The 14,187-nt window shown below is 33.1% G+C and overlaps 1 long non-coding RNA gene across 1 annotated transcript; it reads right to left on the bottom strand.

The window, feature by feature from the left end:
- Positions 1–227: 227 nt before the first annotated feature.
- Positions 228–13,243, bottom strand: LOC116422451. Its single transcript, XR_004233093.1, has 4 exons — positions 12,944–13,243; positions 3,595–3,752; positions 1,653–1,700; positions 228–1,110 (listed from the first exon to the last, which is right to left on the bottom strand). It is a non-coding gene; the product is annotated as an uncharacterized LOC116422451 (long non-coding RNA).
- Between the last annotated feature and the right edge of the window lie 944 nt (positions 13,244–14,187).

Genomic DNA, 14,187 nt, shown 5'->3' with positions numbered 1-14,187 from the left:
AAAATTGAAACAAAACCTAGTGTTAAGCCAGTTTCTTGTTTGCATGAGTAATAGCATGGATGCAAGGGATATTCATTCTTCCACATTTTCAATAAGATGTTCTTTATCTTTCAGTGTTGTATTTAATGAGCATAAAAATAAATTGATGAAACAGAGAAGCAAAAGAATGTTACTTGGGTATAAGCCTGATAAAAATTGGCATAATATAGAATCATGATATTAGATCACAGAGTAAAACTTTTTATTTTATTTTTTACAGATGAGGGAACAAAGACCAAGAGAGAGCAGAGTTCCTTAGTGTAGTCTTGCAGAAGGAGCTTCCAGTATTGAAGAGGACCTGGGCTCAATTCTGCCCATGTCATTTGTGGGGACAATGAGGTGGCCACTGGATTTGCATATTTGTAAAAGGGGGAGCTGGTCTGAAATCTTGATCGTTTTTAGAACTTGTCTAAGGTCTCTGATGGGACTGAGAACTAGAACCTAAATTTTCCGAATCTCAGATTAGTGTTATTTGCATTCTATCATGCTTTCCTCCATTTTTTCCAGTGGAAGGGTTGCCCCAATACCATTTCTGGGTGGGGTTTGTTGTTGTTGTTGTTGTTGTTTTTAAATAGAGAAGAATTTAAAGAAAATCTTGATGAGTTATTTTAAAAATCCCCAATTGAATATAAATTTGATAATGAGAGTAAATGGAATAAAATCTGATTTTTCCCACCTTAGGTTATGGATGAATTATGTTTATAAAGGTAGGAGACTGAAGATTGAGGGGGGAGTCTGGACAGGGAGTGGAAAACATATTGGAAAAGACTTGAAGGCTTTTTTAAAAAATTATTTTTGTTTCACTCTTCAAGCACATGGCACCTGAAACTATGAGCATTGCTTCTTTGATAGAACTATGTGATAAACTGTTCAAGGAAGTTCACAGAGTATAGTTCCAATTTGGAAAGAACAAATCAGAATTGCGTGTTCCTTGAGCTCAGCTTCTGACTAGTCTGAGATTTCAGGATAGTTTTTCCCCGTGGGTTTTTGGCTGAATAGTCTGGGAAACAAGTTGACAAGCTGGATGACTCTCCTCACATACCACTGCAGAGCCTTTAAGCAGGAAAGTCACTAGAGGAAAATGAAATGCAGAGTGATAAACAAAAATGAATATTACCGTAAGGAAAAACACACCTTTTTCTGCCCCTTAAAAAAAAAAAAAGAAAGGAAGAAATCTACCAAAAGAATATGCCAACGATAATATAATGAAAAATACTTGGGAAATAGGGTTTGAAGCAATAATCAGGCAAAGTAAATTTTTTAAAAACCTGATCAGATAATTTTAAAAGGAATTTGATGATTAGTCAGCAGTTTGCCATTTAAAATTTATGCATTAAAAAGGTTATCTAGTTTCCAGTAAATGCTTAAAAATTAATATTGTTCACATAATTAAAATGATAGTAGTAATTATTCCTTTTTAGTTTTGGGTTTGATTTAGTTTTGTACTTTCACTCCCAGTACTTAGCTCAGTACTTGGTACATAAGAGCTTTAAAAAACACTTGTTGATTGATTGATTGATAATTCATTCTAGGAGATTTTTTTTGGTATAGTAGAGTGAATTTTAGATTAAGAATGAGAGAACTTGGGTCTGAGTACCAGCTTTTTCACTTACCATCTTTGTATGATTAGATTTTACTCCTCTGGGGCTCAGCTTCCTCTTCTGTAAAAAGAGGGATTTGGATTAGCTGATATGTAAGGTTCCTTCCAGGTCCAATTCTCTCATAAGAAAGCAGAACCTTTGCAGATGTAATTTCATTTTTATAATTTCCATGAGTTCCGAAAGAAGTATCATAACTATAGTTTTAAAGATAAATAAATTGAGCTACAGAGAAGTTATGCGTTCTCTTATACGTTTTCACTGTGTTGCAGTTAACTATTATGTGAGCCTTATGGCAGTCAGTTTCACCAGAGGCAGAAACCCAGAATAAAACCAAAGATCTTCCACTTTATGGTTTACTTTCTGTCTTAACTTGACCACATCCAGAATTATGATAACACTCCACAGAAATAGTTCTGCCTAGGTATTAGTTCTGCAGAAAAGGAGAGGGTAAAAAAAAAAATCCCAATTTCCCACAGATGGCACTGGTTAAAACAGTTCATGATTTTGCTTGAATCTTTTCTGGCTCAAAGAAAAAGCTGATGAGAAACACAAATCGTGTATGTTTACCCTGTAGTTTTTCTTGCCTAGCTCCACTAGACTCACAATTTTGTGTCCTTAACCTTCCTTCCCTTACGAGACTATAATATCCTTCTGACCTGACTGTATAAGTGAGGGTTCGGTTTCATTTGGTTAGTCCTTGGTTCCTAGGACCCCTCATAAGTCAAATATAGCAGCTCTTCTGCAACAGGACATAAGCCATAAAAAGAAGCCTTGAAAAATACAGTGTACCATTAGAATAATAGCAAATGCTTGATGAGGAGATTTAGGTATTCGACCTACACAGTAGAATTACTGAAGCAGGATCTTGGCCAGCATAGTAGTGCTGACACTATCAAACAGCCCTATTGAGAAAGATTTTGCAGAATTTTTCATAGCTATCTGGGGACAGGAACAGAAGCTAATCTTTTACTCTAAGAAGTCAGTGGGCATATATGTATATATCTATATTTTATAAGATACATTGGAATTATGGTGGTCAAAGAAACTAAGCTTTGGGATTATTAGAGAAAGCCAAATTTGCAACCTATTTGTTTTTCAATCAGTCTGATTATAGTTTATCAGAGATTAAGACCTATGAGTCATAACATCACAACATTACAGAAAATATCAAGTAGAGCAAGGTTAAAATATCAAATCTGATCTTTTTCCACAACTGGAATGGAATGCCAACATTATAGATATTTCTTTTCCTCTGATGTTAGTTTTTACTTTACAACAATTTTATTGTTGTTGGTCAGTTGTTTCAGTCATGTCCAATTCTCCATGACCCAATTTTGGGGTTTTCTTGGCAAAGATACTGAAATGGTCTGCCATTTTCTTCTTTAGCTTGTTTTACAAATGAGAAACTAAAGTAAACAGGGTTGAGTGATTTGCCTAGACGCAGTGGTTCTCAAACCTTTGTTGTCAGCATCTTCATGTTGTTAAAAAACTATCTAGGATCTGTTCAAAGAGTTTTTGTTTACATGGGTTATATTTATAGCTATTTACTATATTAGAAATAAAAAATAATTTTGAATTTGTAGACCCTCTGAAAAGGTTTCAGAGACCCCAACAATTCTTTGGACTACACTTTGAGGACCACTGGTAGAGACACACAACTAAAAAAAGTCTGAGGCCAGATTTGAACTCAGAAAGATGAGTCTTCCTGATTCCAGGCCCAGTGCTCTCTCTACTGTATCACCTAGCCTCCTTTTTTCAGACGAGCTCTTAGTCCCTTATTCTTTAGAATAATTAACATCAGGACCTTGTTTTCACATTTCTCCAGAAAAATACATTTAGTAGGGTAAGAGAATATAAGCTGTGTAAAGTCAGGATTTTTTTCTTTTTTTTTTTCAAACAATATACCTGGCATATAGTCAGTACTTAAATGCATGTTAGGTGTTAATAAACTTACCTGTGCTGTAGCTTTATGTAGACTTACATAAAAGCTTATTTGGTAGGTTCATTTTCTTAACCATTCCTTTTTGTATAGCATGTTCTACTTGAATCCATGAAAAGGCAGTTGGATTTTCAATTGTGCCCCAATCATGAGACTCATTTCCTCTTGTGAAACTTATGAAACAAAAAGAGATTGTAAGAACTCAGTTTGGTTATTTTCTCAAGCATCAAGCTTTGAATTGATATGCAGGAAGAATGCAAGCCCTGAATTTTTTTTTTTTTTTTTTTTTTTTTACCACTTGATTCCCTGAATCCTGGAGTTGAGACTTAATGTTTGTTTTGCCAATATCCTCTGCCAGAACTGACCCTTTCTCTAAACAAGGATCTTGTTATAAGGGGAGGTGGATTATTTGAACATATGGATGCTAAGAAGTTCACATCATTGATAGATGCTTCATCCGCCACAGTCAATTCTGTTAATTTGGGAAGGAGTTGCAAGCTTTGACCTGATTCTGGGGGGAAATCCAAGATTAATGCACTAAGTTGGCAGAAAGCTATTGTTTCAAATATTGTGAAATAAGATTTAGATCCTGTGTTTGTAAATTTTTGGCTGAAGAAGAGACATATTTCCAGTCCAGGGCAAAGACCAACATCTCTCAACTGCTATGATAAAGACATTATATTCAATTCATATCAATCAGGAAATGTTTAAGTATATTTTAGGTGTCAGATGCTGTATTCTATACTCAGAATCCAAAGACAGAAATAAAGACACTACTCTCAAGGAATTTGCTTTCCTTTGGCAATAGAAATGGTAACAAATATTGATATAGATATGGCTATAGCTATGAATATGAATAAAGATTTTTGTGTATGATATATATAAAACATATTAAAGGGAAAGAAGACTTAAATAAAAGTCATATTACTAATAAATAATTTTGCTTTTCTTTTGTGGCTTTTAATTTAACCCTTCCCTCACCACTAACTAGATGTTAGTGTTTTATTTCTAAAAATTAAAATTTTCACCCCTTTGCTTTTGGATACTTTTGAACTAGGGATCAGAGCTAAGAATTTAGAAGTAAAAAAGGTTAGGCTTGTTAAAATGACTTATTAGCATTCTGTAATGCTTAAGGGAATGAGTATGGTACTAAGCGGTATTGTATTCTTTTTCTTTTTTTATTTTACATACATAAGATAATAAAACATATCACTGTTCTACTCTAAACTCAACATGAAAGAAGTGAATGTGCAAATACAAAATATGAGATAGTGCCTATCTTCAAAGATCTTAAATTCCAGTCAGGGAAGCAACACATGTAGAGTACTAGTGGTCAGGAAGAGATGTTTTGGTTTGAGAAATGACAGCAATGGTAACTTAGGAAGTAGATTGATACATCCATTTTGAATTTAAATTTATATGGAAACTTCTAGCACTGAGAATTTTAGTTAAATAATGGACATTTTGTTCTGTTTAACTAATGGCTAGATTATAAACTCCTTAAGTACAAGAGTTATTTCACCTTTGTCTTGGGGTTTGTGATAGCACTGTACCTAGAACATAGAAACTATTTAATAAAGCCTTATTGAATTATTGATTGTTCAAACATTTAACCTGCCCCTACTGTATACAAGGCACTGTGCTTTGTTTGAATTGAGAATACAGAAATTTTTTTAAAAAGATGCACCCCTGTTCTAGTGGAGGAGTTCTAGTGGAGCAATACAAACAGATATAATAAAATAATAAAAGTATATGAATAAACTTGCTCTCTGGACTAGAGCCCATGCCCTAAGAGACCTAATCTATTTGATTCTAAAATTCCCAATAGGGATCTTGAGTTGTCCTCATTGGTAAATACCTCATAGGACCACCTAAATCTAGCTGTCCTATGTTTCATATTGTACCATCTTCTTGTTAATTGTTTTTCTCTCTCCCTTTTCCAGATCTTGGAAGGATATGTTATTCTACTCCCCTAAAATTCCACTCTCCATCTGTATCTTTTCAAATTAAAACATCTTTCATTGACCTAATACTAATCTCCAAATGTATTTTCTCTCTTATTACAATGTCAGTTCTTTGAGGATTAGAACCATCTTGCTTTTGTATTTGCATCTCCAGTGCATTGTACATGGTAAATGGTTAATATATTATTTTTTCATTCATTCATATGATGTCAAACATAGCTTGAAAAATTCTAAGGGGAGAGGTTGCATGGAAAAAATCAGACCTGATTTTTAAGAAAGGAAAAGATTTCAACAGGCAAAAATGTGGGGACAGTAGGTACAAATTGCACCAATGTGTACAAATGCACCAAATTAGGAAACAAAATTCAATTGGGGAATAGAGAATAATCTAGTGTTTAGAATATAGAATACATGAAGGGAAACAATGGCAAACAAAGCTGGGAAAACAAGGTGTAGATTGGAGCCTTGATTACTTTGCCATTGATCCTCTTTGAAAACAAAAGGCAAAAAACAACAACAAAGAGTTTATATTTTATCCTATGGGAAATATGAAACTTCCCAAATTTTTCAATAGGAGTTATATGATCAGAACAATACATTATAAATATATTACTTAAATATAAATGCACATTATAAAAGCATTATAAAGAATGTCTTCTCAGCATTGTGAAAGATGAATTAGAGACAGGAATAAATTGGAAATGGTAGCTATTGTAATAGTGTTGGGTCAGAGTAGATGACATTTAAATAACATTTATACATTTGCAGAGAAATACATTATTTTCATTTGAGTCTTAAAACAATCCTGTCAATTAGGCAGCACAGGAATTTTGATCCCTTTTTTATAGTTGAGAATCTAAGACTCAGGTTAAATAATTTTCCCATAGTCAAATGGCTAATATATATCAGAAGTAGTTTGAACTCAGATCTTTGTGACTGGAGTACAGCACAATAATCTGCAATGTCACTCTCCTTATTTAACAAAATTCTAAAGTTATGAAGTTAGGTTAATCAGAGAATAATGGTATCATCAGTTACCGTTGAGAAATTAAGAGGAAAGGCTATGTTTGAAGATTAAGATGATATGTTCATGTTGTGTTTAAGATAGTCATTCAGGGTCACAATTTTCATTCTATTTTCTTAATCATTCCTACAAACTAGGTAAAGTTGGCTTTAGAGATGTATTATTATATAGTACTGTAGTATCAGATGGACCTCACAACAGCTGGTATAGTTAACGTAATCGCTTTGAAATATTTCCCTTAAGATATAGATAGTTCCTCATTAATTTCCTATTGCTTTTAGAGTTTTACAGCATATCTGAGCTAGAAGGGACTTTAGAGAGCATCTCATCCAACTTACTCATTTTTATAGATGAGCAAACAGATCTAGAAGTGTGAAATGACTTGTCTGAGGTCATATAGCTGATAGAAAATTTTTTAACATTTGAATTTTCAAAAATTAATCATATGAACTTCAAGATAAATGATTATTGCACAAATGGATAGCTTCCAGGGCCATACTATCTGTACGTAGAAGACTGGGTATTTAAAGATCACTACAAGTATGCCTCTTCCATTGGTTTGCCACGACACTATTATAATTTATCCTTAAGTCTTCTTAAATATGATGCACATATTATCCAATGGAAAAGAACATTAAACTATAAGACCTACTTCTAGTCTCAGTTATACCTCTAAATGGCTATGTGACTTTTAGTAAATTTCTTCAAGCCTCTGGACCTTTGTTTCCTCTTCTTTTTTGAGGATAGTGTAAGTAATCCTTTAAAGTTTTTCCAAATTCTAAAATTCCATGATTCTGGGTTACCTGAAATAATATACTAATTAGCTTTTTCATTAGATTACCTCACTGACATCTAACAGAAAGCTGGAAAATAAAAAAAATTACACACAAATTAGATATATTTGATGAAGGATTTAAGGGGCTAGAAAATTCTACAACATCAAACTGTACCAAAAAGAATCCCAACAATGAGTCTTAGGAGTTTGAGCTACAAGGAAGGCACTGATAGCCTGAAATGATATGAGAATATGTGAAGAAAAGGGAAGGTGGCTGGGAAGAAGTCAAGTGGCTCAAAAGATGTGAGGAAGAGCTAAAGACAAAATTCATCTCAATCTCAACCAAAATTCATCTTATTCAGTTATAGTCTGAGGCCCCCTCCTTCCCCATTCTACCATTTTCTAACTTTTTTTCATTCTCTACAAGAAGGTCAACAGAGGACAGGAAGAGAAGCAAAACTCAAGCACATAATTTATTTTTCATTGTTGATTCCTAATTCACTATGCTTTAATAAATTATGAAGATATTATTTAAAAAAATTTATAAGCAATGGGAAGAATCACTACTGTATCTGTCTTGCTCCAAAATTCAAGTGAATTCTAGGGAGATGCATAATTTCTAAAATAATCTCTACAAATGTTAAATTCTGCATTTTGCAAATGTACACAGCATAATTAATGGTATAAGTAGAAAGTATAACACATGCTATGAATTTGGTCCAATTTTCATTTTCCAACCACTGGCGTGAGATAATCTTCATCAGAGTTTACTTCTGATTAATTTTTAACAACATGACCCTTCAGCATCTAACATACTTTTTATATTATCTTGTATTAGTTAATATCCTCTAGTTTTCTATGTTTTCTCCATAACCCAAGGTTAAGTATTTGGCTATAGATGTTGTCTCCCTAACTAGATTATAAGGTCCTTAAAGACAAGGATACTACCTTTTACTGGTCTTGTCTCAAGCACTTAGAATTAAATCTTTTAAAGAGTTCCATACAATCTGTACAAATAAACTTTGATTTTCTGTGTAGTAATCTTTGTAGAGATTGGGCCATTGTTTAAAAGAAACACATTTAGTAATATCCTTTTCTTGGAGAAAATTTTCTGAAATTATCAAAGAAATAACAAAGTCAGCAATAAAACTGAGTTGCTTTAAAATTCTTTAAGATGTGTATGGGTCAAAGAACCAAAAGCATTTACTGTGGTTGCCTATACTAATATAGGATGTGCCAAAAATCTTAGTATAGTTCTAAGCTTTTAAGTTTTAAATAGCTTAAAACTGCATTGATTTTGGGCACAGCTTGTATTTCAAGGTAAACAAGGTAAGCCTTTAGATAAATAGAAGACTTTATTCTTTCAGATATAATGAGGACAAACCTTTATGTAGTTTGTAAAGAGGACCTAGGAGTCAGTTAAAATTCTAGGCAGTTATGCTTATATTCTGAAGAAATATAAGAATTAATTTTTTTTCCTTTTTTAAAGAAGCAATTGTCATTCTAAGTGTGCAAAAATCATGATAACTGTGCAGGAATTGTTGGAAGCATCTGGCAGGGAAAAAGACTTGGAATTTGTTTGATATAAAAGGTTACTGGAAAAAATATTGAAAATTTTTAAAAGCTCTCAAGTCTCATGGGTGAAAAATATTATCCCAAGAACAATATTGAAAGAAAACAAGTTAACAGTGGCAAAGATAACATTACTTGGGAAAAATAGATACAAAACTAAACAATACTTGCAAACTCTTCTGGCTGCAATTTAATTCCATTAGTCATATACTTAGTTGCCCTTCTTCTATAAAGTCAATATTGTACTAATAATTAATCAGTTTAAGGTGAACTTAAAAATTCTAATATGTAGTCTTTAACCTGCCTTGTATCTGGACAGTATAATCCTACATAGTGAAAGTGTCTATCAATATCCAAGAAAAGCTTGATTTTTTTTCCCCATCTCTGTGTCAGCTCAAGTAAATCACATAATCTTAAATAGGGTAATATTGAAATGTGATTATATTAATACAAGGTATTTATTTTATATTTCTTATTCTGATGCCCAAGTCTTCTTATTTAAAGTTGAGGACTTTATAGGCATAAATGGATTAATTTTACTTGGTCACTATTTAATTTGTTGAGATTGATCAATTTAAGGTACAATTGTCAAGATTTCCAGCCAATTTGGCAATTTTAGCAATGCAGATATTTTTCTTTTGCCTAAGGCAATAATAGACAGGGATGCAAACATTGCTTTAAAGAGGGTGTCAGTTGATTTACATATTTTAAAAGTATTAAGATCAAAAGTAATGAGAATTTAATCCATATGGCATGTAGGAGATAAATAGGAATATTAATACTATATCAAACACTAATTGCAGAAAACACCGGAGATCAGATTTTGAAAATGGAACAGAAGGATAAAAATGAACTCTTTATGAAGTTAAGCTCTAATTCTCTTGGGGGTTGGGGATGGGGAAGGGACAATTAAGGTTGGTGGGTTTTATCCAAGGATGAAGTAGAAACTTGACGATGATTGTGTATATGTTTCATTTTGCTTTACCAAGGAATATGAAAAGGCTTTTTAAATGTTACATGTCGTTTTGGTCTAAGAATCCTTTATTTTTTTGTATCCCTTCTCATTAATTGTCCCACGGAAAATTGAAGAGGCTGGAATAAAGGCAAAATCAGAACATATGAAAACTAAAAATCCTTCATAAATGATGCTAATCAAAATATCTGAACATTCAGGTAACACTTTAAGGTTTCCAAAGTATTTTTTATATATTATTTCATTTAATCCTCCCTATGTCCATATAAACTTAGGTCCTACCGGTAGTGTTGTCCCAATTTTACAGAAAAGGGAACTGAAGGTCAGAGAGATTAAGTAACTTTACCCTAGTCACACAAACTGTATTTTTAGGAGCAGAATTTGAAAACAACTCTCTCCTGATATCTTTTTACATTATAGCATAAATAGAAAACCCTATCCAAGGCAAGCTCTGGTGTGAGTAATTGCCATATTTTGTTTTCAGTCGTGTCCAGTTCTTTGTGACTCACTGGAGTTTTTTTGGCAAAGATACTGGAGTAGTTGCCATTTCCTTTTCCAGATCATTTTACAAGTGAAGGAACTGAGGCAAACAGGGTTAAATGACTGGCTCAGGGTTACACAGCTAGTAAGTATCTGAGGCCAAAAGAAGAATTTTCTTGGTCCATTCCTTGTGCCTCTGCAAATGGCAGTGTTTGAGTGGCTGGCTTTGCTCAGATAAAGAGCAGACTTGAATACTCAGGAATTCACTGTCCAATTCAATCCATATGAATACTATGCTATTTACTCATCCTTGCTAGAATATATACTTCAATGGGAGGTTTTCGCCCTAATAGTAGTTTTGGTTAAGAGGGCCAAACTCCTCTTCCATCCCCCCAAATGGGATGCTTTTATTATAAGACTGATTGGAGTGAGAGGTATGTTTGTTGATCAAAATGAAATAGTTTTTCCTGTATGTGAAGCTAATTGGATTGTGTGGAAATTAGACATGGGATCTTGGTTTCAACGGTAACAAAATACAAGCTGAGGAATTGCTGGAGTTAAAATTATTATAAATAAGGGAAAATAAACCCCTGCCCTCCCAAACTAAATGTTCTCTATCCCAGTTATTTTCCAACCTGACTTTTTTTTAACCTAAAAATAGGAAGCAACAGAAAGATATAATAATATTTTGATATTAACAGCTTCAGGACTGTCAAGCTTAATCAGTTCTGGTTACTAATATAATTTGTACACCTATCTTGAATTAGGCCTATATATGAGCACTTAGAACCACTACAGAGAGAACCTCTGAGTCCTAAATGAACTTTGAAGGAAAAGATTTGAAAAACAAATATTCTCAAATAACTGCCATTTGGGAATTGGTGCAGAAGTAATGAAAAAGAGTACAGGACATAGAACCCACTAAGCTGTTCCAGGTTCCTATATGACATCTCCTTCTTAACAAAAGAAAATTTGCATCCAAGGACATAAATGGGTTTTCTGAATAACCTTGTACCTCCTCTACCTTTTTAAAAAAAATATTTTTATTTTTTTCCCCGATCCTTATTTACTCTCTACAAATGAGCAGCAAAATAATGGGCAAAAAAAGTCTAGCGTCCAGTCCTTGAAAAGGTGAGTCCAGGAAAGATAGAAGAGAAATATATTCTATAGGGAATTCTAAGGATCTTCAGATAAGACATTAAGAAAGGCATACTGATCCTGGATTACCCTGGATTGTCAATATCTAGAAATAAAGAGGTAAGAATAAAATAGCTGAAAATAAAATGGTTTCCAGATAATGATTAGCTTAAGCATAACCAACATCAGTATATCTAAGCTATAATGAGTTCTATTATTCTATAAATATATAAATAGTTAACTACTCATTGAGCATATTGAAGGAGGAAATTCTTAAGTCAGGTAGAGTAATGCAAAGTAACCTTCTAAGTCCTTTCCAAATCTCTGGAAGAAATAATGAATGAAGTAAAGATCCTAAGATTCCATCCATATTCTGAGGACATCAAGCATATCAAAAAGGAAAGAAAAAGTGTATTGGACTTGACTTAGTCTTTTCCTAAGGACTTCTTTTAAAATGTTTTATAAAAAATATTTGGCAATTTTTCCAAAGTTTAGTGGTGAGATATATATACTGTAAGCATATACAAAAAATTATTAAACTGCCTATATATTCTTTGACCCAGCAATATCTCTACTTAAATCTGTTTCCAAAGATGATTGGGAGAAAGGGGAAAAAAACAATATGGTTTAAAATATTTATAGGAATGCTCTTTGAGGCAGCAAAGAACTAAAAAGTGTAGAGATTCCTGTCAATTGGGTAATGGCTGAACAAGTTGTGGTATATGATTGTGATGGAATACTACTGTGCCATAAGAAATGATGAGCTGATGAGTATGAAAATATGTTTGGAAGAATTACATACATTTAGTCTATATCAGAATGCTTGCTGTCTTGAGGAGAGGAGAAAAATCTGGAACACAAGATTTTGCAAAGGTTAATGTGGAAAACTACCTTTGTATAATAATTGGAAAAATAAAATACCATAACAAAAACAAACAAAAAGAAATGATGAGCTCAGTGATCTTAGAAAAACATGGATAATGAAGAGAAAGTTAAGCAGAACTAAGAAAATATTGTATATAGTAGCAGCAATATTATTTTAAGAACAACTTTGAGTGACTAAGTCATTTTGAAAATTATAAATACTTAAATTAGCCATGAAGAACCTATAAAGGAAGATACTATCTACGTTCAGAGAAAGAACTAATAAATAGAAGTATGTATTAAATAATTATATATATATATATGTATATAATATATATTTGTATCTAATGGCAGCAATTTCTAAGTAGGATGGATAATTTTATTATATATTTTAAAAGACAAGCAAGTTGTACTTAATAGATTTGCAGTTTTGTGTGCAATTATCTTTTTTATTATTCTATTATGTTCTGGAAATTCTTATTTTATTTCATAAATTAAAAATTATACATTATATATATATATTTTAAGAGGCATATACTAAAGATCTAAGTTCAAAGCTGACTTTAGATACTTACTAGCTTTTTTTGATTCATGCGTAAATTGAATTTAAGTGAGGCAGACGGAGTTGCACGAAGTCCTCGGTCTTACTCTCTTTTCTAAAGCCATCGTTGTCCAGTGGCAGGACCCTCAACTTGGTTTAGTCTGTCTACCAAAACGGTTCACTGAGGTGTGGCCACTTTGCATGCTACAGTTTCTTGGAACCACAGGTGAGAGTTAAGTGGGTCAGGTGAACACCAAAGGGCTTAGCAGCCCTCACACCATACTGCTCTTTTCTGAACACCCAAGTCTTGTAACCATTAATTGCCTCAGTTTCTATATCTGTAAAATGGAGACAACAATAGCATCTATCTCCCAGATTTGTTGTGGATATCAAATGAAATATTTGTAAAGTATGTTGCAAACCTTAACGTTCTCTTTAAATGCTAGCCATCATTAAGTTCCATGAGGGACTATACCTATTGCAGGTGTTCATATACTTGATGTAGGTCATGCATTCTGTGAGTATTTAATTAATTTGTTGATTGAAATTCCTCTTGATGAAAGCCTGCATATTCCTTAGTAGTTATATATCTCCAGTTATAAAATACTAAACTCTGTAGCTCAGAAGCTGATTTATTTTCTCTTCATAACTATTTGGATTTTTTGTCAAGTTACTCACTTCCTTTTCACCCTGGATCTTGTTATCTATTTATCTCTGATCTGTCTCTTTTTAGCACAGGGCATCTCTTATAGTTTTACACTCAAGTGACTACAGGCCTGAAAAAATACTGTTGTGGGGTACTCAGCTTCTTTAGCCATTTTCCAGATTTATGAATTATCACTGGGAACTCAGTTTCCTTATTCCTGAGGATGTTTCAAGCCAAGGGCTACAAAGATGTGATTTTCTTAAAGAAGATTGTGAATTCTCCCCTGTCCATGATATTTTGGCTTTTGGATGGTATTTAATATCAATGTGTACTTTTAAAAAAGGTTATCTCAAATTTGAGAGGATTCATTTTCCTGCAAGAGAATTTAAACAGGGAAGCATTTCATCAGCTTCTTTCCCCAAGTCCTGAAGTACTTCTGAAATGTGAGGCAAAGAAGTCTCTCACTGCCCTCGAGCTCTTTCACAACATCAAAAGCTTTAATGAAAATGTTTTCCTCAAACCTCAAGCATTTCCAAATATTAAATGTGAAGAGGAAAGCTTTTTCTCTGGCCTGGAAGTGTTCTAAAGCTACAGGGTTTTTTTTGAGGGGGGGGAGAGTGTTTTTCTTCCCT

Source organism: Sarcophilus harrisii, chromosome 3, assembly GCF_902635505.1.
Source record: "Sarcophilus harrisii chromosome 3, mSarHar1.11, whole genome shotgun sequence".
Lineage (NCBI taxonomy): Eukaryota > Metazoa > Chordata > Mammalia > Dasyuromorphia > Dasyuridae > Sarcophilus > Sarcophilus harrisii.
Note: the sequence above shows the minus strand (reverse complement) of the source record. Positions and strands in the feature narration are given on the sequence as shown.